Here is a 22,003-nt window from a genome sequence, read left to right as displayed (position 1 = left end):
GAGGGTCGCTCTCGGGGACATTGGTGCCTGGGTTTGTAAATGCACTCCCAGGAGATTCTGCTAATAGCCGTATTTTGTAGAGATGTGGATGGACCTAGATAGAGCCTGTCATACAGAGTGAAGTAAATCAGCAAGAGAAAAACCAGTATCATATATTAGTGCATATATGTGGACTCTAGAAAAATGGTACAGATGAACCTAGTTCCAAGGCAGGAATAGAAATGCAGACGTAGCGTATGGACATGTGGACACAGCGGGAGAAGGCGAGGGTGGGACAAACTAGGAGACTAGGATGGACATATATACACTACCATGTGCAAGATAGATAGCTGGTGCTAACTTGATGTAAAGCACCGGAAGCTCAGCTCGGGGCTCTGTGATAGCCTAGAGGGGTGGGATGGGCTGGGGTGGCAGGGAGGTCCAAGAAGGAGGGGATGTACTTATTCATATAGCTGACTCACTTTGTTTTACAGCAGAAAGTATCTCAAAATTGTGAAACAATTATACTTCAAAAAAAAAGTTTTAAAAAATAACCATGTTCGGGGTCCATCAGATTTCAATTCAGTTCAGTTCAGTTCAGTCGCTCAGTCGTGTCCAACTCTCTGCGACCCCATGAATCACAGCACGCCAGGCCTCCCTGTCCATCACCAACTCCCGGAGCTCACTCAAACCCATGTCCACAGAGTTGGTGATGCCATCCAGCCATCTCATTCTCGGTCGTCCCCTTCTCCTCCCGCCCCCAACCTTTCCCAGCATCAGAGTCTTTTCCAGTGAGTCAACTCGTCGCATGAGATGGCCAAAGTATTGCAGTTTCAGTTTCAGCATCAGTCCCTCCAATGAACACCCAGGATCGATCTCCCTTAGAATGGACAGGTTGGATCTCCTTGCGGTACAAGGGACTCTCAAGAGCCTTCTCCAACACCACAGTTCAAAAGCATCAATTTTTCGGCGATCAGCCTTCTTCACAGTCCAACTCTCACATCCATACATGACCACGGGAAAAACCATAGCCTTGACTAGATGGACCTTTGTTGGCAAAGTAATGTCTCTGCTTTTTAATATATTATCAAGGTTAGTCATAACTTTCCTTCCAAGGAGTAAGCGTCTTTTAATTTCATGGCTGCAATCAGCATCCGCAGTGATTTTGGAGCCCCCCAAAATAAAGTCTGACACTGTTTCCACTGTTTTTCCATCTATTTCCCATGAAGTGATGGGACCAGATGCCATGATCTTTGTTTTCTGAATGTTGAGCTTCAAGCCAACCTTTTCACTCTCCTCTTTCACTTTCATCAAGAGGCTTTTGAGTTCCTATTCACTTTCTGCCATAAGGGTAGTGTCATCTGCATATCTGAGATTATTTATATTTCTCCCAGCAATCTTGATTCCAGCTTGTGCTTCTTCCAGCCCAGTGTTCCTCATGATGTACTCTGCATATAAGTTAAATAAGCAAGGTGACAATATACAGCCTTGACACACTCCTTTTCCTATTTGGAACCAGTCTGTTGTTCCATGTCCAGTTCTGACTGTTGCTTCCTGACCTGCATACAGGTTTCTCAAGAGGCAGGTCAGGTGGTCTGGGGTTCCCATCTCTTTCAGAATGTTCCACAGTTTATTGTGATCCACACAGTCAAAGGCTTTGGCATAGTCAATGAAACAGAAATAGATGTTTTTCTGGAACTCTCTTGCTTTCTCCATGATCCAGCGGATGTTGGCAATTTGATCTCTGGTGCCTCTGCCTTTTCTAAAACCTGCTTGAACAGCTGGGAGTTCACGGTTCACATATTGCTAAAGCCTGGCTTGGAGAATTTTGAGCATGACTTTACTAGCATGTGAGATGAGTGCAATTGTGCGGTAGTTTGAGCATTCTTTGGCATTGCCTTTCTTTGGGATTGGAATGAAGACTGACCTTTTCCAGTCCTGTGGCCACTGCTGAGTTTTCCAAATTTGCTGGCATATTGAGTGCAGCACTTTCACAGCATCATCTTTCAAGATTTGAAATAGCTCAACTGGAATTCCATCACCTCCACTAGCTTTGTTCATAGTGATGCTTTCTAAGGCCCACTTGACTTCACATTCCAAGATGTCTGGCTCTAGGTCAATGATTACGTTATTGTGACTATCTTGGTCGTGAAGATCTTTTTTGTACAGTTCTTCTGTGTATTCTTGCCACCTCTTCTTAATATCTTCTGCTTCTGTTAGGTCCATACCATTTCTGTCCTTTATCGAGCCCATCTTTGCATGAAATGTTCCCTTGGAATCTCTAATTTTCTTGAAGAGATCTCTTGTTTTTCCTATTCTGTTGTTTTCCTCTATTTCTTTGCATTGATCGCTGAGGAAGGCTTTCTTATCTCTCCTTGCTATTCTTTGGAACTCTGCATTCAGATGCTTATATCTTTCCTTTTCTCCTTTGCTTTTCGCTTCTCTTCTTTTCACAGCTATTTGTAAGGCCTCCTCAGACAGCCATTTTTCTTTTTTGCATTTCTTTTCCATGGGGATGGTCTTGGTCCCTGTCTCCTTTACAATGTCACGAACCTCCGTCCAGAGTTCATCAGGCACTCTATCTATCAGATCTAGTCCCTTAAATCTATTTCTCACTTCCACTGTATAATCATAAGGGGTTTGATTTAGGTCATATCTGAATGGTCGAGTGGTTTTCCCTACTTTCTTCAATTTAAGTCTGAATTTGGCAATAAGGAGTTCATGATCTGAGCCACAGTCAGCTCCTGGTCTTGTTTTCGCTAACTGTATACAGCTTCTCCATCTTTGGCTGCAAAGAATATAATCAATCTGATTTCGGTGTTGACCATCTGGTGATGTCCATGTATAGAGTCTTCTCTTGTGTTGTTGGAAGAGGGTGTTTGCTATGACCAGTGCGTTCTCTTGACAAAACTCTATTAGCCTTTGCCCTGCTTCATTCCGTGCTCCAAGGCCAAATTTGCCTGTTACTCCAGGTGTTTCTTGACATCCTACTTTTGCATTCCAGTCCCCTATAATGAAAAGGACATCTTTTTTGGGTGTTAGTTCTAAAAGGTCTTGTAGATCTTCATAGAACCATTCAACTTCAGCTTCTTCAGCATTACTGGTTGGGGCATAGGGCTGGATTACTGTAATATTGAATGGTTTGCCTTGGAAACGAACAGAAATCATTCTGTCGTTTTTAAGATTGCATCCAAGTACTGCATTTCGGACTCTTTTGTTGACCATGATGGCTACTCCATTTCTTCTAAGGGATTCCTGCCCACAGTAGTAGATATAATCGTCATCTGAGTTAAATTCACCCATTCCAGTCCATTTTAGTTCACTGATTCCTAGAATGTCTACGTTCACTCTTGCCATCTCCTGTTTGACCACTTCCAATTTGCCTTGATTCATGGACCTAACATTCCAGGTTCCTATGCAATATTGCTCTTTACAGCACTGGACCTTGCTTCTATCATCAGTCACACCCACAACTGGGTATTGGTTTTGCTTTTGCTCCATCCCTTTATTTTAAAAGTCTTATATTAGGGTGGGCTGAGGAAACAAATCAATTGAACACTAGCTAAGTACTGTTCATTATTTTAAGCTCCAAGGCAGGTACATAGAGTCAGGAAGATCCCCTAGAAAAGGGAATGGCAACCCACTCCAGCATTCTTGCCTGGAGAATTCCATGGATAGAGAAGCCTGGTGGGCTATGGTCCATAGGGTTGCAAAGTGTTGGACACAACTGAACGACTAACACTTTGACTTTTCACCCCAGCTCTGTGAAACTGAAAGAGTTAGTTGCTCAGTTGTATCCAACTCTTTGAGACCCCATGGACTATAGCCTGCCAGGCTCCTCTGTCCATGGAATTCTCCAGACAAGAATACTGGAATGGATTGCCATTCCCTTCTCCAGGGGATCTTCAAGACCCAGGGATGGAACCCAGGTCTCCCGCATTGCAGGCAAATTCTTTACTGTCTGAGCCACCAGGGAAGCCCACCTCTGCTCTGAGGAGATATCAGTTCAGAAGAGGAGACTTGTTGAAAATAGAACTAGAATACATGGAATAACTTATGGAAGCAGAGGTATGCATAAATACTATGGGAGCAAATTGGAAATGACTAATTCATTCCAGGGAGTTAGGGAAAGTTAATAGTTGAGCACCTGACCTGCCTCTTGAGAAATCTGTTTGCAGGTCAGGAAGCAACAGTTAGAACTGGACATGGAACAACAGACTGGTTCCAAATAGGAAAAGGAATACGTCAAGGTTGTATATTGTCACCCTGCTTATTTAACTTATATGCAGAGTACATCATGAGGAACGCTGGGCTGGAAGAAGCACAAGCTGGAATCAAGATTGCCGGGAGAAATATCAATCACCTCAGATATGCAGATGACACCACCCTTATGGCAGAAAGTGAAGAGGAACTCAAAAGCCTCTTGATGAAAGTGAAAGAGGAGAGTGAAAAAGTTGGCTTGAAGCTCAACATTCAGAAAACTAAGATCATGGCATTTGGTCCCATCACTTCATGGGAAATAGATGGGGAAACAGTGGAAACAGTGTCAGACTTTATTTTGGGGGGCTCCAAAATCACTGCAGATGCTGATTGCAGCCATGAAATTAAAAGACGCTTACTCCTTGGAAGGAAAGTTATGACCAACCTAGATAGCATGTTAAAAAGCAGAGACATTACTTTGCCAACCAAGGTCCGTCTAGTCAAGGCTATGGTTTTTCCAGTGGACATGTATGGATGTGAGAGTTGGACTGTGAATAAAGCTGATCGCCAAAGAATTGATGCTTTTGAACTGTGGTGCTGGAGAAGACTCTTGAGAGTCCCTTGAACCGCAAGGAGATCCAACCAGTCCATTCTAAGGGAGATCGATCCTGGGTGTTCATTGGAGGGACTGATGCTGAAGCTGAAACTCCAATACTTTGGCCACCTCATGTGAAGAGTTGACTCACTGAAAAAGACTCTGATGCTGGGAGGGATTGGGGGAAGCAGGAGAAAGGGATGACAGAGAATGAGATAGCTGGATGGCATCACTGACTCTATGGACGTGAGTTTGAGTGAACTCCGGGAGTTGGTGATGGACAGGGAGGCCTGGTGTGCTGTGATTCATGGGGTTGCAGAGAGTCGGACACGACTGAGCAACTGAACTGAACTGAACTGAACTGAACTGAATAGTTGAGCTGAGTTTTAAAGGAGGAGAATAAGAGTTTACCAGGGGAAGAAGTGAATTGTAGCAGAAGGAACTACTTATTTAAGGTAGGTACAGATGAAAGCTAGGATCTTTATTAAGTATCAGAACCTCCTATGAACACTATCATTTGGGTTGGGAGGTGAGTTAGCAGTTCTGATCAGTCAATGTGGTGTTCCATGTTGGCCCATTGAAGCCAATTTGGTCAGTCTTTAGAGGGCAATGTCAAGTACATAAGGGCATAATACTATTCAGACAATTTGTTTGCTAGAAAAATCAATACATGCTAATATTTAACATTTTGACTATTCTACCCAATGTAGAAAGTTAAAGTTCCCATCCCCTTTTCCATCTCCCATAAATAACCACAGCAATAATTTACTCTATTTTCCTTGTGATTTTTCCTATGCATATACTACCAATTACATGTGGGTATATTTGCATTTTTCCCCTAAATTGAACTTTTGATATGACTTTACACTTGCTATTTTTAACTTAACATTTCTTGGAAAGTTTTACATACTACTACATCAAATTCTATTTAGTTCTTTCGAAATTTTTTTACTTTAAATCATTTTTTCTTTGTGTTTATTCACACGTTAAATAAATAAATTGGTAATATATTAAAAAAAAGTGATGTATGTTAATCAATAGTCTGCTACTACTCCTATCTCATTACATGGCCTTTCCCAGAGCTTAAAATATGCATACATGCTCAGTCATGTCCAACTCTTTGAGATTCCATGAACTGTAGCCCGCCAGGCTCCTCTGTCCATGAGATTCTCCAGACAAGAATACTGGAGTGGGTAGCCATTTGCTCCTCCAGGGGTTTTCCGGATCCAGGGATTTAACCCGCATCTCTGCGTCTCCTGCATTTGCAGGTGGGGATTCTCTGCCACTGGCGCCACCTGGGAAACCAAAGCTAAGCATTGTCATCTGTTAGGGTGTGTCCTCCTACTTTTTCTTTATTTATCTACACATAAACACACACACACACACACTGGATTTTCTTTTTCTTAAATGGGATCATAGGCAATGTTGAGTTTCAGGTATTATCAAATTTCAGAGCTTGAAAGAACATATAAGATGGACGGCGACCCATCCATCATTCCAGGACTTGTCTTCTCAAGACCCTCCAGTCTCACTTGGAGCCACTGCAAACACATCATAGACTCTGGGAACTGAGCCACATCAAAGAAAGTGGTGCACCAATGAGGTCTCCCTGGGACAGCGAATCCTCGGCACTCCTCTCACAGCTTTAACACTGCATGATCACGCTGAGGAGAAACAGATGGAAGGAAGAGGAAAGGAAGGGAAAGATGGACATGTCCCTCGGGTCTTCAGGTTTAGCTGGAGATCTCACTGGAGCACTAGACTCATTGCCTCTTGTAGTCAGAAGGATGAAGTCTGAAGCATGTAAGAGCTTGGAAAATGTGAAATTGAGCAAGGTCTAATCATCAGTGATTGGAAGCGAAATATGCAATAAGAGCCAACTGGGATTTAACCAACTCAAAGGCATTTTGAAAGTTTACTTCAGTGAGTTAGAATTGGAGCCTTTTGCCCCAAATTTCTCTACAAATATTCTATAGGCAATCTTTTAAACCCCAGAGCCCTTAACTAATGTTATTTAAGGCAGTTTTATGTGTCTAATTGTACAGATTGTTTGCTAACTTTTGAACAAGAAATTATCTCTGAATACCCTTGTGTCTACTGATATTTCAAGGTAAGAGAATGCTCTGGAATGCTTCCCATTTTCCGAATGTAATATTTTCCAAAATAAACGTCGGAGTAACTGCATGGCTGATACCATGTGAACAGTTTAATTCACACAATAATATTTCTGGAGTTTATGGAAGCTTGGCCTTTTTCCAGGAGGCTTGGAAGTCCAAAAGTCAGCTGTTTCTTCTCAGTGGGAGAAAAGATGGAGGATGTGAATCGGAATTGGTAAATTGGAGAGGAGGTCACAAACTGAATGAAGTTAAGTACAAAGATTGCCTTGCAATCTTCAGTGGGAGAAAAGCCAGTTGCACAGAGAGGAAGGACTGGTTACCATTAACAGCTTCAAAATGAGGGCCTTCGAGAAGAATTCAATGGGGAAGTTAACCGCTCCCTTCTCTCTCTCTTCTAGAGGATGGAGCTCTTGTAATGAGATCCAGATGCAACTGTGGGATATCAGGGATCCCCAAGCTTATCTGTTCAGAAGATCCCCAAACCTTTAGCGCTTGTAGCTCACATGCCTCCTTTTCCGAGCAGTCTGCCCTGATGGCCAGATTGCATCAGCTGACATCATGCTGTCAAGATGATCTGTTTCCTTGTCCTTTTTCTCTTCATCTGGGAAATTCTTGAGACCAGGATGTAAAAACCTTGCAATAATTATGTGCTTAAGTTTGATTGAATGAGCCCCGCTGGCTGGAAATAAGCTCCCCCTTCTCTAAGCTTTCTTGGTGCGTTGCACTTACCTCACTCCTGTAGTTTTTTTCACATTCTTCCTTATACTATAATTTCTGTATATTTTAACTCCATTATTGGACTCAGAATTCTTCTGTAAGAGAGATGAGATAATGCATGTAAAGTACTAGTGCCGTATCAGCCAAATGAGTGACAGCTGTTATTATTTGTGTAATGAGTCAAGGCTATGGTTTTTCCAGTGGGCACATATGGATGTGAGAGTTGGACTGTGAAGAAAGCTGAGCACTGAAGAACTGATGCTTTTGAACTGTGGTGCTGGAGAAGACTCTTGAGAGTCCCTTGGACTGCAAGGAGATCCAACCAGTCCATTCTAAAGGAGATCAGTCCTGGGTGTTCATTGGAAGGACTGATGTTGAAGCTGAAACTCCACTACTTTGGCCACCTGATGGGAAGAGCTGACTCATTTGAAAAGACCCTGATGCTGGAAAAGATTGAGGGCAGGAGGAGAAGGGGACGACAGAGGATGAGATGGTTGGACGGCATCACCGACTCGATGGACATGGGTTTGGGTGGACTCTGGGAGTTGGTGATGGACAGGGAGGCCTGGCGTGCTGCGGTTCATGGGGTCACAGAGTCGGACACGACTGAGTGACCGAATTGAACTGAACTGAATGGGAAACCTAGCTGTTGTTTAGTAGGTCAGTAGTGTCTGATTCTGCGACCCTATGGCCTATAGCCCACCAGGCTCCTCTGTCCATGGGATTTCTCAGGCAAGAATACTGGAGTGGGTTGCCATGCCCTCCTCCAAAGGATCTTCCCAACCCAGGGATCGAACCTGTGTCTCCTGCATTGGCAGGCAGACTCTTTACCATTGAGCCACCTGGGAAGCCCCTAAAGGGATGGGGCCAGCAAAGCTTTCTGACGACGCCATCAGGAAGCTATGACAGAATACATGGACTTGTGTATCCAGTGAACTGAGGAGCTGAATCTTGAAGGCAAACCTTGGTGCACCATGTGGCCAGGGCAATATCTTGACTAGCAACAGCAGTACGTCCACCATAGACAGTCCCAGTAGATGATGAAGGGACTGTGGGGACCCAGTTTGGCAGACTCAGAACAAAGAAACTTTTGAATTGATTGACTCACCAGTTCTCTTTCAACCTGGCTTTTGGTAACAGCTTATAACCCTTTAGACCGAGGAAATGTTTTTAATTCATTTTTTTTTAATTCTTTTTAAAAAATATTCATTTATTTAGCTATGTTGAATAATAGTATTAATTTATTTAGTTATGTCTTCGTTGTGGCATGTGGGCTTGTTCACTGCAGAGCAATGACTCTTCAGTTACAGCATACGTGCTTAGTGACTCCGCGACATGTGAGAACTGAGTTCCCTGACCAGGGATCAAACCCTCATCCCCTGCATCGCAAGACAGATTCTTAACCCCTGGACCATCAGGGAACTCCCTGGAATTCTTAAATAACTCAGGCAAACGAGACGTTGGACTTTCTGCTAATGGAGATATATGGGGAGAGCAGTGAAGGGAAAAAATCAGGTGTGATTATATTTGGATTGCAGGATGGTAAATGAGGTCAGAGTGGTTTTATCTTTTTTCTTATCATCATTGGCTCAGAGCATCTGGCACATGATGGGAGATCCACGAGACCAGGGGATCTCAGGGAGTCCACTTTCTTAATACAACTGAGAATTCAAGTTTTTTCAGGGAGAACCCAGAGTCCCAGTGTGAAACAGATTCCAGGCCAACACAAGGATGGACCTGGATCCCCACAAGGATACTATAACCAAAACGCTTTTCTGGGCTGCCTCTACTACAGGTAGGAAACAGAGAGGTGGGTCTCAAGCCCTCCTTCCCTGCTGTTCTGTATTTCACCTGCTGCTTTTCCTAGACAGTCCGTGAAGTTGAGGTTGACGTCTTAATTCCAATTCAGGTTCACCGTCCTGTACAACGTGTGCTCAGCTTGTGTTAATGACTGACTAGCTGGCTGGCTGAGTGCAAAGCTTTGACATTGAAAGAACCAGAGTAGTTATCAATTGGTTCCAGACATGAAATCAGAGTGACAATTCAAGGAAACTATTTCTGATTTTATTTGTCTGTGTGATTTTTCATTATTAAAAATTAAATGTATCATTTCAAAAGAAGTATTCCACTTATAATCTTATGACTGGATAAACAACGGTATCCTTTGACCCTGCCTTATCTCCCAGCTCCACTGTATTGGGCAAGACCTTGGGCTTTGGACCAGTCAGCACCAGTTCAATCACGTTTGAATCTCTTTTTTTATTAAACTTTTTATTTTGTATTGGGGTATAGCTGATTAACAATGTTATGATAGTTTCAGGTGGACAGCAAAGGGACTCAGCCATACATATACGTGTATTCAATTTGAATCATGTTTTTACAGCCTATTAGTTGAGTGATCTTCAGCAACTCATTTAATTTCCATAGTGTGTTGCTGGTGTATAAAGGGGAATTATAATTGTACATGGTTTGTAAAATGAAATGAGAAGTTATATGTCAGGCACTGTGCCTGACACAGAATAAGCAGTCAATAAGTGTTAGTTATCACTGTTATTTATTATTTCCTTCATCATCAAACTCTGCTCCCTTTTACTCCTTAGTTCGTGTTCACGCTTGAACCCACAGAACTCCAATAGACACACCACATGCACTTAGACGTCCTTTTAAAAGATCTTCAATGACCTTCTTATTGCCAAGAGCAGTAAATACTTGCCATCGTTCCTCCTGTTTTCTCTGAGGTATTTGACATCATCAAACTCTATTCTCTTTTTGGAATTTTCTCCTCTCCTGGTTTCCATGACAATCCATTCTCCTCATTCTTCTGATGGATCTCAGCATCTCTCTTCTCAGCTTTCTTGCCCATCTTCTTCCTTCATTGGTCTGTCCTTTCATATTACTATTCCCAGATTTCGTCCTTCATCGGTTTTCTTTTCACCTCATACACGACTCTTTTGACTGCAGTCATTTATAACCCTATTATCCTTAAATTTATATGTATATGTCTATCTTACTCTCTATGTGCGTGATAAGTAGCTTCAGCTGTGTCTGACTCTTTGTGACCCTATGGACTGTAACCCACCAGGACTCCTCTGTCCGTGGGATTCTCAGGGCAAGATTACTGGAGTGGGTTGCCATGCCCTCCTCCAGGATCTTAATCTCTAGACATGTATTTCTGACATTGTAACTGACATCTGGACTTCCCCTGGGAACCTCAAACCTAACATACATACATAATAAAATGTGTCCTCTCCCATCCGAAAGCCGCTCCTTGTCTTTGACCCTTTTCCTGTTTAGTGGCATTACTATTCCTCCAGTCATTCAAGCACACTGGCTTTATTTGTACCTTCTCCCTTGCTCTCATCTGTCCCCCACCTCAATATTCAATCATTCTACTCATCCCACTCCTTAACAGTTATCAGGTCTAGCCTTTCTTCTCTATCCTCACTGCCACAACCTTAATTTAGGCCACCAGTAGCTCTTGCCCAAATCTGCAGTAGAATTCTACACAGCTGCCATTTTGCATTTCTAAAACACAAATATAATCATGCCACTCATCTACTAAAGGCTTCTACAGACTGCACCCTCAAAACTAAACAGGCCAAAGTGTCTGTTGCCCTCCCTCCCCCAATTTCATATGTTAAAATCTTAACCCCCAAAGATGATAGCTGTCAGTAGGTGAGACCTTTGGGAGATGCTTAACTCATGAGGGTAAGGCCCTTATGAATGAGACTGCTGCTGCTGCTGCTGCTGAGTCACTTCAGTCGTGTCCGACTCTGTGTGACCCCATAGACGGAAGCCCACCAGGCTCCCCCATCCCTGGGATTCTCCAGGCAAGAACACTGGAGTGGGTTGCCGTTTCCTTCTCCGATGTGTGCAAGTGAAAAGTGAAAGTGAAGTCGCTCAGTTGTGTCCGACCCATAGCGACCCCACGGACTGCAGCCTACCAGGCTCCTCCATCCATGGGATTTTCTAGGCAAGAGTACTGGAGTGGCTTGTCATTGCCTTCTCCGATGAATGAGACTAGTGCCTTAGATAAGAGTTTCCAGAGGGACCTCTAGCTCCTTCCATTGTCTGAGGACACAGCAAGAAGGCACTGTCTGTGAACCATGAAGTGGGCACTCAAGAGAGCATGACCATGCTGGCAACTTGACCTTGGACTTCCAGCTTCCCAAGCTGTGAGAAATAATTTTCTGTTGTTTATAAGATAAAAACAAACAATCAAAAACTGGACAGACCAGAGTGGAGCTGCTGGAAAGGAAAAAAAATAAAGTGATTTATATTTAAAAGGAAATTAGAGCAGATTCAAGGTCTCCGTGGTGACGTTATAACCATATGGTTCTTACTTGCATTCTGATATGCTTTCTTAAACAGAAAAGAAAGAAATGGAGTGAGACCCAGCACACTGGGAAGTCACATGAGCCTAGGACAGTCCACGCGCGCTGTTCATGTGAGCACTATTCATCACGGGTGCTGTGGAACAAAGGTTGAGGGCTACGGGCCTGTGTCTTAATGACTGCCAAATTCTAAGACCTCTTCCTTTGCTTTGCCAGTATATATACTCTCTGAGTTCGGTGTTCAGGGATGAGAGAGGCCTGCCAGTGACTCAGGATAAATAAAATGCGCAGGAGGCTAAAAACAGACACCAGGATGATCCTGAATAATTTTCAGTGAGAACTGAAACGGTCAAATAGATTGGAATGTCAATATTACATTGAAGGATGCTTCTTGTTGTTAAGCTACTTAGGAAGTCTATAGTCATAATATTACTTTGTAGGCCTGGCTAAGATATTCTGTTATACCTTTCTCGCAAATAAGGATTGGCCTTGCTGATGAGACTGGAAATTGATAACTTCCTGTGTCTACCACCACAGTAGGAACCACCTTGTCATTGGACCTGGAAATGATTGACATGGTTTCTCCAGCAGTAAGTTTCTCCAGCAGTAAGTTTCTCCCCTTGGGGCAATGCTGTGATGGGACACATTCATGTGTGCTTCTCAGACTCTTTTTCTGTGCTTTGCAATTGAACAGGCTCTCTGAGAGTTGTACCTTTTTTCTTTCAATCAAGTTGCAGTCAAATCCTCTAGGTTTGAGAATTTTCCTGTTTCTAGGTGATTTTTCATATCTGCTCTGATCCAGAGATGATTCCTTGTCTTTAGAGTTTCAGTGTCATGTGGGCAGTTTATTCCAAAGGTTTCCAACTTCTTGAACTTACTCTAGACCTCAAGTACTGACAACAACTAGTACTGATCACCAGAGTGGAGGAATTAATCCTTTTAGAAACTGACTGTGGACCTCAGAGGTGACATATGAGTTGATTCTTAAAGGATGGGTGTAGATTTTCCAGGCAAAGTAACTGGCAATTACAAAGGCAAAGAGAATTACAAAAAGCATGCTATTGGGAACGCTCAGACATTTAGTATGGTTGTTTTGATAGAAGATGGGAACTGGTAGGGGAAGAAACAGGGCGAACAGGTCAGGGTCAGGTTAATGGAGAGCCTCATGTTGCCATGGTGGGTCATGGATATTCAACATGGACCCCAATGAAAAGTCTACTGCCCACCCCAGCCCCAAGTTAAGAAAAAGCACTTCCTTTCTCTTCTGCCTAGTGAGAAGGTGGATATGCTCAGATAGGGTCTGGGGAAGGAAGGAGAGAGTCTGTTTTGTCTTCCGTGGTAGATGACCTTACCACAGAATGAGTACCTGACATATGGCCCAGCACACAGTAGGCACTCAGCAAACACTAGCTGAGTGAAGAGTTGGATGGATGGATGGATGGGTGGGTGGATGCATGGATGGGAGATGCCTTTGTAATACAGATAAGTAGAGTTGTTAGTGGGTCCAATGACTAAATGTATCCTAGAAGCAGTGATTGGAGCAAAACAAGTCGCAAATCAAGAATGTGGGTAAAAGTGACCAAAGCATGCAGTCCCACATCAGCCTCGTGCTGCCGTCATGGTTCCCCCTTGGTCCCCGGCCCGTGGCGCTTGATAATGCTGCCCCAGCACATCTCACGGAGCCCGCGTTCACACTGCTCTACACTGGCCACACTGCTTAATTTTGTCTTAACTTCACCTCTGGATTCCAGGCTTGCTCCTCTCCTAAAAAAGGTTTAAATCCTTTCCCCTATTTCCTACTCATAATCTTCTATTACAAAAATCAACCTTAGAAGACAACCAAAATCCAAGAAAAAAATTTTCACACAATTATCACTTAATCAAATTAATGTTTTATTTAACATTTGTCCTTGTTACCATCTTTCCTAAAAGCCTACTCACTTATTACATATTTACCATAATACTACTATGGACTTTTCATATTTGACACTTTAACCTGACATTATGCCATGCATATTGTTCCATTTTGTTTTCTTACCTTTCCTTGTGTCCATTTCCTCCCACTCCCAATATAAAAAGCGTGATATATTCTAACTCCACTCAATTCTCATGAAATCACATACAAATACAGATATTGTTTGATCATTGTTTTGTAAAAATGGATCACACTATATACAGTTCTCGGCTCTTTGCTTTTCTAAATGATACAGCATGGATATACCTCTAGGTTAACAGAGCTAGATCAAATTCATTCCCAAATATACCTGCCAAAGATGACCAATTCACAGTTAATTCTGTCTCCACTTATTGACGGACATTGGGCTTCTGTCTATGGGGTCACACAGAGTCGGACACGACTGAAGTGACTTAGCAGCAGCAGCAGCAGCAATGACATTGCAATACATATTATCATATGTAAATTCTTTGGTATGTTTATTTCTTCCATAGATCATGTTCCTAGACTGTTAGGTCAAAGATATGTGTAATTTAATCTCTGGGGAGGGTGAAGTCCACATATCATGAAGGATCTTAGTTTGAACTTGTGTTCCCTACAGTTTAAGCAGAGCTTTAGCCACTGGACTTCCAGGGAAGTCTCCTGTGTAATTTAAATTTTAATAGATGTTGCAAGATGACTTTCCCAAAGGACACAGAGCCCTGTTCTCACAAGCTTATTTGCACTTGTCTGTGCAAATGTTCTGAGAAGTAGTGAAGCATGATAGTTAATGACAGAAGCTCTGGAGCAGGACTAGCTGGCATGACGCCTAGCTCTTCCCTTACAATCTGTGTGACCTTGAGCAAGTTAAGTAATCATGTGGTACCCCAGTTTCACAGCTGTAAAATGGGGATAATAACAGACCCTACCTGTTATTGATAAGTGTAAAGTGCTCTGGCACATGATAAATATTCAGCAAGGGTCAGCTACAATTATACTTATGATGAATTGGAATATTAATATGATCAACTCAAAATATTTCCCCTAGTGTTTTTGTTTTTTGTCATAAAGATATGGCACAGCAAACTCTCCCTTCCTTTGGGAAGGAAATGGAAAACATCCTCAGCATTTATTAATACCAGCAGATCAGGATTTTTCAGTCGTCCATAGCTATGACACATCATTTAACAGCATTTCTCAAAGTGTTCAGAAAGTGTATCTTTCTCTCTGTACCTTTCTTGGTTAATGAGCCCAGACAGCTTGAGAGGGCAGTGTTCCGAAACTCTGCACAGCAGCAATAGCTCAAGGCCTTTTGGGCAGAGAATTGCTGCCACATTTTCACAGAAATACCCAGAAAAGCATCCTATTCCTCTACCTGATTTTTACGTGAGAGGAAAGGAGTGAAGCCCCAGAGAAAAACACTAGTTTTTTGCAGAGTACAGATAAATGAACATTTCATTCTACTGAGGCACTCACAGGGCAATCCACTCTGACTCTTTCAAGCTGTTCTGTTGGAGCACACAGTGAACATTCCAAGCACATGTTGACATTAAATTCCAGTTAGAGATGGAATCAAACAAATGGGAAGATCAAATATTTGGAGATTTTGTTGTAGGTTACTTCTGTGATTAAGAGACAAAACGATAGCGAGCTTGTAGACAGGAAGCTTTTCTGATGCAATTTTCAAGGACTGTTGAGGAATCAGCCCACATTCAATTCTACTGAACCCATCAGGCATTTACTAAATACTTACTATACACAAGGCACCATCGTAGGCATTGGTAGGATGGATGCAGCACAAATTGAAATATGGCAGGATTCGGGCACTCCATGGCTAACATTCTATTGGGGAAGAAAATACCATGTAGGCGGTGCTAAGCTACACATTAGATCTTCCTCGGTATTAAGTGAGAGAAAAGCCTGTTCAAACTAACAAACTAGCAAAATTAGCTCATGCAATGAAAAGTAAGGCTTCCCTGGTGGCTCAGGAGTAAAGAACCTGCCTGCCAATGCAGGAGACTCAAGTTCTATCCCTGGGTCGGGAAGATCCCCTGGAGAAGGGCATGGCAACCCACTCCAGCATTCTTGCCTGGAGAATCCCATGGACAGAGGAGCCTGGTGGGCAGGCTACAGACCATGGGGTCACAAAGAATTGGACACGACTTAGTGACTAAACAACAACAAAAATGAGAAGTACACAAGTGCTGGTCTCAAAGGGGGCTTGATTCAAGGGCTCGCTGGGACCCCAGTCCTCTCAGCCTTTTCTAGGTCTGCTCTCCCAAGTATAGGTTCACTCTCGGAGTCTATGTGAAGAGATGATGACTTCCCACAGCTCCAGGTCTATGTCTTTCAAGATTCAAATATCACAGAAAATAGGGCTTCTTTTCCACCACAATATAAGTCTTAGATGTGATTTTCAGTGGCTTGAATTTGCAAGCTTAACCCTAATCTTATCATAATGGCCAGAGGGATGCCAAGTTGAAACTGGTCAATCAGACCTCCCCAGACCTAGAAACAAGGATCAAGGCAGCACTTGCTGAAGCAAATAGACAGGGACTGAGAGAATGGGTGGTTCCTCAGAGGAAAAACAAACAGAAAGGAGAGAAATGATTCAAAAATATAACAGAAGGATAAGCATAGAATGATGAGTGCAAGCAGGCTAAGTTGCTTCAGTCACGTCCAACTTTTTGTGATCCTATGGACTGTAGCCCGCCAGGTTCCTCTGTCCATGGAATTCTCCAGGCAAGAACACCAGAGTGGGTTGCCATTCCTTTCTCCAGGGGATCTTCCCAACCCGGGGGTCAAACCCACGTCTCTTATGTCTCCTGCCCTGGCAGGAGGGTTCTCTACCACTAGAGCCTCCTGGGAAGCTCTAGAACGATGAGAGAATGGGGTAAAGACACACTCTGGCTTTAAGGATCTAAGAAAAAAGCATGAAAGTGGAACCAAGAGATGGAACAGAGTTCAAACCCCTTCTTATTGTGAGAATCTGTTATGATAGGGATTGCCCTAGGACACATAGCTATTGTGAAATGTTGGAAGGGTGCTCCAGTGCCCAAGGGTTCTTTCTGATCCTGATGTCAGGTGAGTGTGAGATCCAGATCTGCCCTTTGCATGACTTTGCGTCTCCTTTGTAATGTAGGGATAATAACAGCCTCTACCTCGTACGACTTCACATAGATCAAATAGGATGATGTTTATTACAGCATGCACATGTTAAGACTAGATCCCTAAGTCCTGAGAGACTGTATGTCTTTATATCATCATCTTTCATTTCCTTTTCAACCCATTGAAACTGAATTGAACTGAGTTGAATTTCAGTTTCCTCCTCATCACATGAATTAAACTTCTGTTACTAAGACTGTTAAATGAACTTCTAATGACTAAAGACAATGAGTAAGTCTCAGTGTTTATCTTACTTCTGTATAAAACTAGCATTCTTGATCACTACTCTCTTTCTCTTGGACTTCTTTAATCCTTTTCTTCCATTATTTTTTTTTATGTTTTGTCTTCCCATTGATACCCTTCTTCCTCTCTATATTCTCTGGATCCCCTTCCTTCGTCCACCTCTAAGATTTGGGGTTTTCTGAGAGTCTTTGTCCTTGTATCTGATTATAATCGTGACTGTTCATTGTCCTTTAAAAAAAATTTCTCTTTCTAAATTAAAAAATATATATTTATTTATTTTTGGCTGTGCTGGGTCTTTGTTGTGGCATGCGAACCTTCTCTAGTTGCGGCATGTGGGCTTATCATTGTGGCGGCTTTTCTCATTGTAGAGCGTGGGTTCTAGGGCACACAGGCTTCAGTTTTTGCAGCTTACGGGCTCTTGAGCATTTGTGCTTCAGTAGTAGTTGTAGCGCACTGGCTTAGCTGTCTTGCAGCATGTGGAATCTTCCCAGACTAGGGATTGAACCCATGTCCCCTGCAATTGGCATGAGGATTCTTAAACCACTGGACCACCAGGGAAGTCCTGTTCATTGTCTTTTGAAGGACGTTTCTATGTTGGGGGAGATTCCCATATTTATATGGCAATATAAATTATATTTGTATAGCAAATATTCCAGTGTAGTAGTTGGTATCCTTTTGGAGAAGGAAATGGCAACCCCCTCCAGTGTTCTTGCCTGGGGAATCCCATGGACTGAGGATCCGTAGGGTCACAAAGAGTTGGACATGACTGAAGTAACTTGGCATGCACACACGTAGTCGGTATCCTTTGCAACAAGAATGCGAGCACACAATTTTGGTACCATCAATCAGTTAAAAGTACATGAGAGTTAACTGTTAACAGAAACCCATAGCCTTTACTTATCATCCTCCAGGTTCCCCATCTCCTCAAGCTCTAAGCAACAACTGATCTACTTTCTGTCTTTATAGATTTGCCTGTTCTGGACATTTCATATGAATGGAATCATAAAATATTAATATGTGATCTTTGGTGACTGGCTTCTTTCATTTAGCATAATGTTTTCAAGGTTCCTCCATGCTGTAACGTATACCATACTTCATTCCTTTTTATGATCAAATACTATTCTATTGTGTGGATACATCATGTTCCGGTTATTTATTCATCAGTTGGTACACATTTGTGTTGTGGCAGCTTCTACTGGTATGAATTCTGCTTTATTTGAGAGGTGAGAAATCTGCATCTCAGGGAAGTGCCCTGATGAAGGTTAGGCAGCTAGAATGTGGCATAACCAAGATGCACACTCACACTGCTGTACTGACGCCTTAATTCTTGTCTTAACCACTGCACCGTTGTCGTTTACCATCCTATACAGCCTTGTGAGCTTACAGAAAAGACAGGGAAGGGCCAGTAAAATTCCCTTTGTAAATCTTTTTAGGAGCATAACTGAAATTTCATTCTGAAAATCAAGTAGGTGAAATTATCCAAGAAATCTTTGAGAAATAAGAATTTTTTTTTTTTTGGCCAAACCGCAAAAGGGATCTTAGTTCTCTGACCAGGGATTGAACCAGTGCTACCTGCAGTGGAAATCTGGAGTCCTAACTACTGGACCACTGAGGAATTCCCCACAATTTTTTAAAATAGCAAACTAGAACTTTATTTTATTAGATTTTAAATCAGCGTAAGTCTACGATGATTAAATATTACTATCCAACAGTTACATAGCACTTACTGTAAGCTTCTAAGAACAGCTCTGATTTAATTGTCACAGCAACTATTTGCAGTACATGTGTATTAGTGTCTACATCTTGCATATGAAAAATCAAGATGCTGGGAATTTAAGTAACTTGCCCCACATCATAGAGTCGGTGGGTTGCAGAGGCGGTATTTGAGTTCAAGCAGTCTGACTCCGAATTTGGGCTTCTTAATCACTACCCTCATAAGCCAAATGTAACAAGCTAACATAATCAAAGCAAACAAAGCAAAGAATGATAATCAAACAGGTAGGAGGTAAACTATTTAAAAGTAACAGAAGAGGGGCTGTCCTTGGTGGTCCAGTGGTTAAAACCCTGACTTCCAGTGAAAGCCGTGTGGGTTTAATCCCTGGTCGGGGAGCTAAGATCCTACACGCTTTATGTCCAAAAAACCGAAACATGAAACAGAAGCAATTCTGTAACAAGTTCTTTAAAAGCCCTTAAAAATGGTCTGTGTCAACAAAAAAGATCTTTAAAAATAAATAAATAAAATAACAGACGATAACACAATGTTAAAAAGCAATACATCGAAGTACAAAAAATAATTTTCTGTACCCCAGACAAGCCAAAATCAAATGGAAAACAACATATAGAGAGAAAGCATTCCAAGTGTATTAAGTCGCATGAAAATTAACAAGAAAAATAGTATAAGGCCAAATAGAGAGAAAAAAGACATAAATCAGTTCAGTTCAGTTCAGTCGCTCAGTCATGTCCGACTCTTTGCGACCCCATGAATCACAGCACCCCCGGCCTCCCTGTCCATCACCAACTCCCGGAGTTCACTCAAACTCATGTCCATCGAGTCAGTGATGCCATCCAGCCATCTCATTCTCTGTCGTCCCCTTCTCCTCCTGCCCCCAATCCTTCCGGGCATCAGAGTCTTTTTCAGTGAGTCAACTCTTCACATGAGGTGGCCAAAGTATTGGAGTTTCAGCTTTCGCATCAGTCCTTCCAATGAACATCCAGGATTGATCTCCTCTAGAATGGACTGACTGGATCTTGCAGTCCAAGGGACTCTCAAGAGTCTTCTCCAACACCACAGTTCAAAAGCATCAATTCTTCGGCGATCAGCTTTCTTCACAGTCCAACTCTCACATCCATACATGTCCACGGGAAAAACCACAGCCTTGACTAGACGGACCTTGGTTGGCAAAGTAATGTCTCTGCTTTTTAATATACTATCTAGGTTGGTCATAACTTTCCTTCCAAGGAGTAAGCGTCTTTTAATTTCATGGCTGCAATCAGCATCCGCAGTGATTTTGGAGCCCCCAAAAATAAACTCTGACACTGTTTCCACTGTTACCGCATCTATTTCCCATGAAGTGATGGGACCAGATGCCATGATCTTAGTTTTCTGAATGTTGAGCTTCAAGCCAACCTTTTCACTCTCCTCTTTCACTTTCATCAAGAGGCTTTTGAGTTCCTATTCACTTCCTGCCATAAGGGTGGTGTCATCTGCATATCTGAGGTTATTGATATTTCTCCCAGCAATCTTGATTCCAGCTTGTGCTTCTTCCAGCCCAGCGTTCCTCATGATGTACTCTGCATAGAAGTTAAATAAGCAGGGTGACAATATACAACCTTGACGTACTCCTTTTCCTATTTGGAACCAGTCTGTTGTTCCATGTCCAGTTCTGACTGTTGCTTCCTGACCTGCATACAGGTTTCTCAAGAGGCAGGTCAGGTGGTCTGGTATTCCCATCTCTTTCAGAATGTTCCACAGTTTATTGTGATCCACACAGTCAAAGGCTTTGGCATAGTCAATGAAGCAGAAATAGATGTTTTTCTGGAACTTTCTTGCTTTCTCCATGATCCAGCGGATGTTGGCAATTTGATCTCTGGTGCCTCTGCCTTTTCTAAAACCTGCTTGAACATCTGGAAGTTCACGGTTCACATATTGCTGAAGCCTGGCTTGGAGAATTTTGAGCATGACTTTACCAGCGTGTGAGATGAGTGCAATTGTGCGGTAGTTTGAGCATTCTTTGGCATTGCCTTTCTTTGGGATTGGAATGAAGACTGACCTTTTCCAGTCCTGTGGCCACTGCTGAGTTTTCCAAATTTGCTGGCATATTGAGTGCAGCAGTTTCACAGCATCATCTTTCAAGATTTGAAATAGATTATGTCTAAAAAAGAAATACTTGATCAACATGTTTAACTTCATTAATAATAAAGAAAATGCAACTTAAACTCATGATGAAATTTTTCCTACCAAACAAGAAAAATATACAATATTGAAAAAGACCATCTAGTTTTGGCTAGGGTGTAATAAACTGGCATTCTCAAACATTGCTGATGGAAGCATAAATTAGTAGTGCCTTTCTGTCAATTATCTTGCAAGGAAAGCCAAGAATCTTAAATACTCATATTATTTGGTTCCTCTCCTGGGATTCCAGTCTAAGGAAGTAAGTGTAAATTTAGAAAAGGCTTTATGTTCAATGACATTCATAACAATTCAAGTGAAAAATACTGGAAAACACCTAAATACCTAACAATGAAGAAATAAAATATTCAATAAATACACATGAGGCAGCCATTAAAACCATATTTACCCAATTATGTAAAAAGTTGGGAAAATAGTCCTGCTATACTTTTAATTGCAAAAAAAAAAGCCAGAATGCAAATGTATATTGATAACAAAATGTATATGATGACAACTATTAAGGAACTCACCTACTAAAAAAACTAAAGAGAAACATGTCAAATATACTAAATTGTTGAGGAGTATTTTGCTTTGCACATTTTGGTGTTTGCCAATTTTTCAGTGAGTGCTGATTACTTTTACAATGGTGGGGGAAAGAAAAACAACTTTTGCTTTTAAAAACTGGTGAATGGCTTGTGTTATTTATGTGTTAAGCTGACGGAACCCAATTACTCCAGTCTCTCCCTGGCACAGTTATCTGACCCAGGGGAGTGATGTACATATATCTCTTTGAAGAGCCAGCTCTGGAGATAAGACTCCATTGACCTGTGG

At 42.1% G+C, this 22,003-nt stretch overlaps 1 long non-coding RNA gene across 1 annotated transcript in view; it reads left to right on the top strand.

Annotated features, from left to right (window-relative positions):
- Positions 1–22,003, top strand: part of LOC148773897 (uncharacterized) — a 57,480-nt gene that overhangs the window by 16,521 nt on the left and 18,956 nt on the right. The gene's annotated exons all lie outside the window — the stretch shown is intronic.

Source organism: Moschus berezovskii, chromosome 25 (assembly GCF_049115385.1).
Source record: "Moschus berezovskii isolate FMDL1 chromosome 25, NW_MosBer_1.0, whole genome shotgun sequence".
Lineage (NCBI taxonomy): Eukaryota > Metazoa > Chordata > Mammalia > Artiodactyla > Moschidae > Moschus > Moschus berezovskii.
This window is presented reverse-complemented; position numbering and strand designations above follow the sequence as displayed.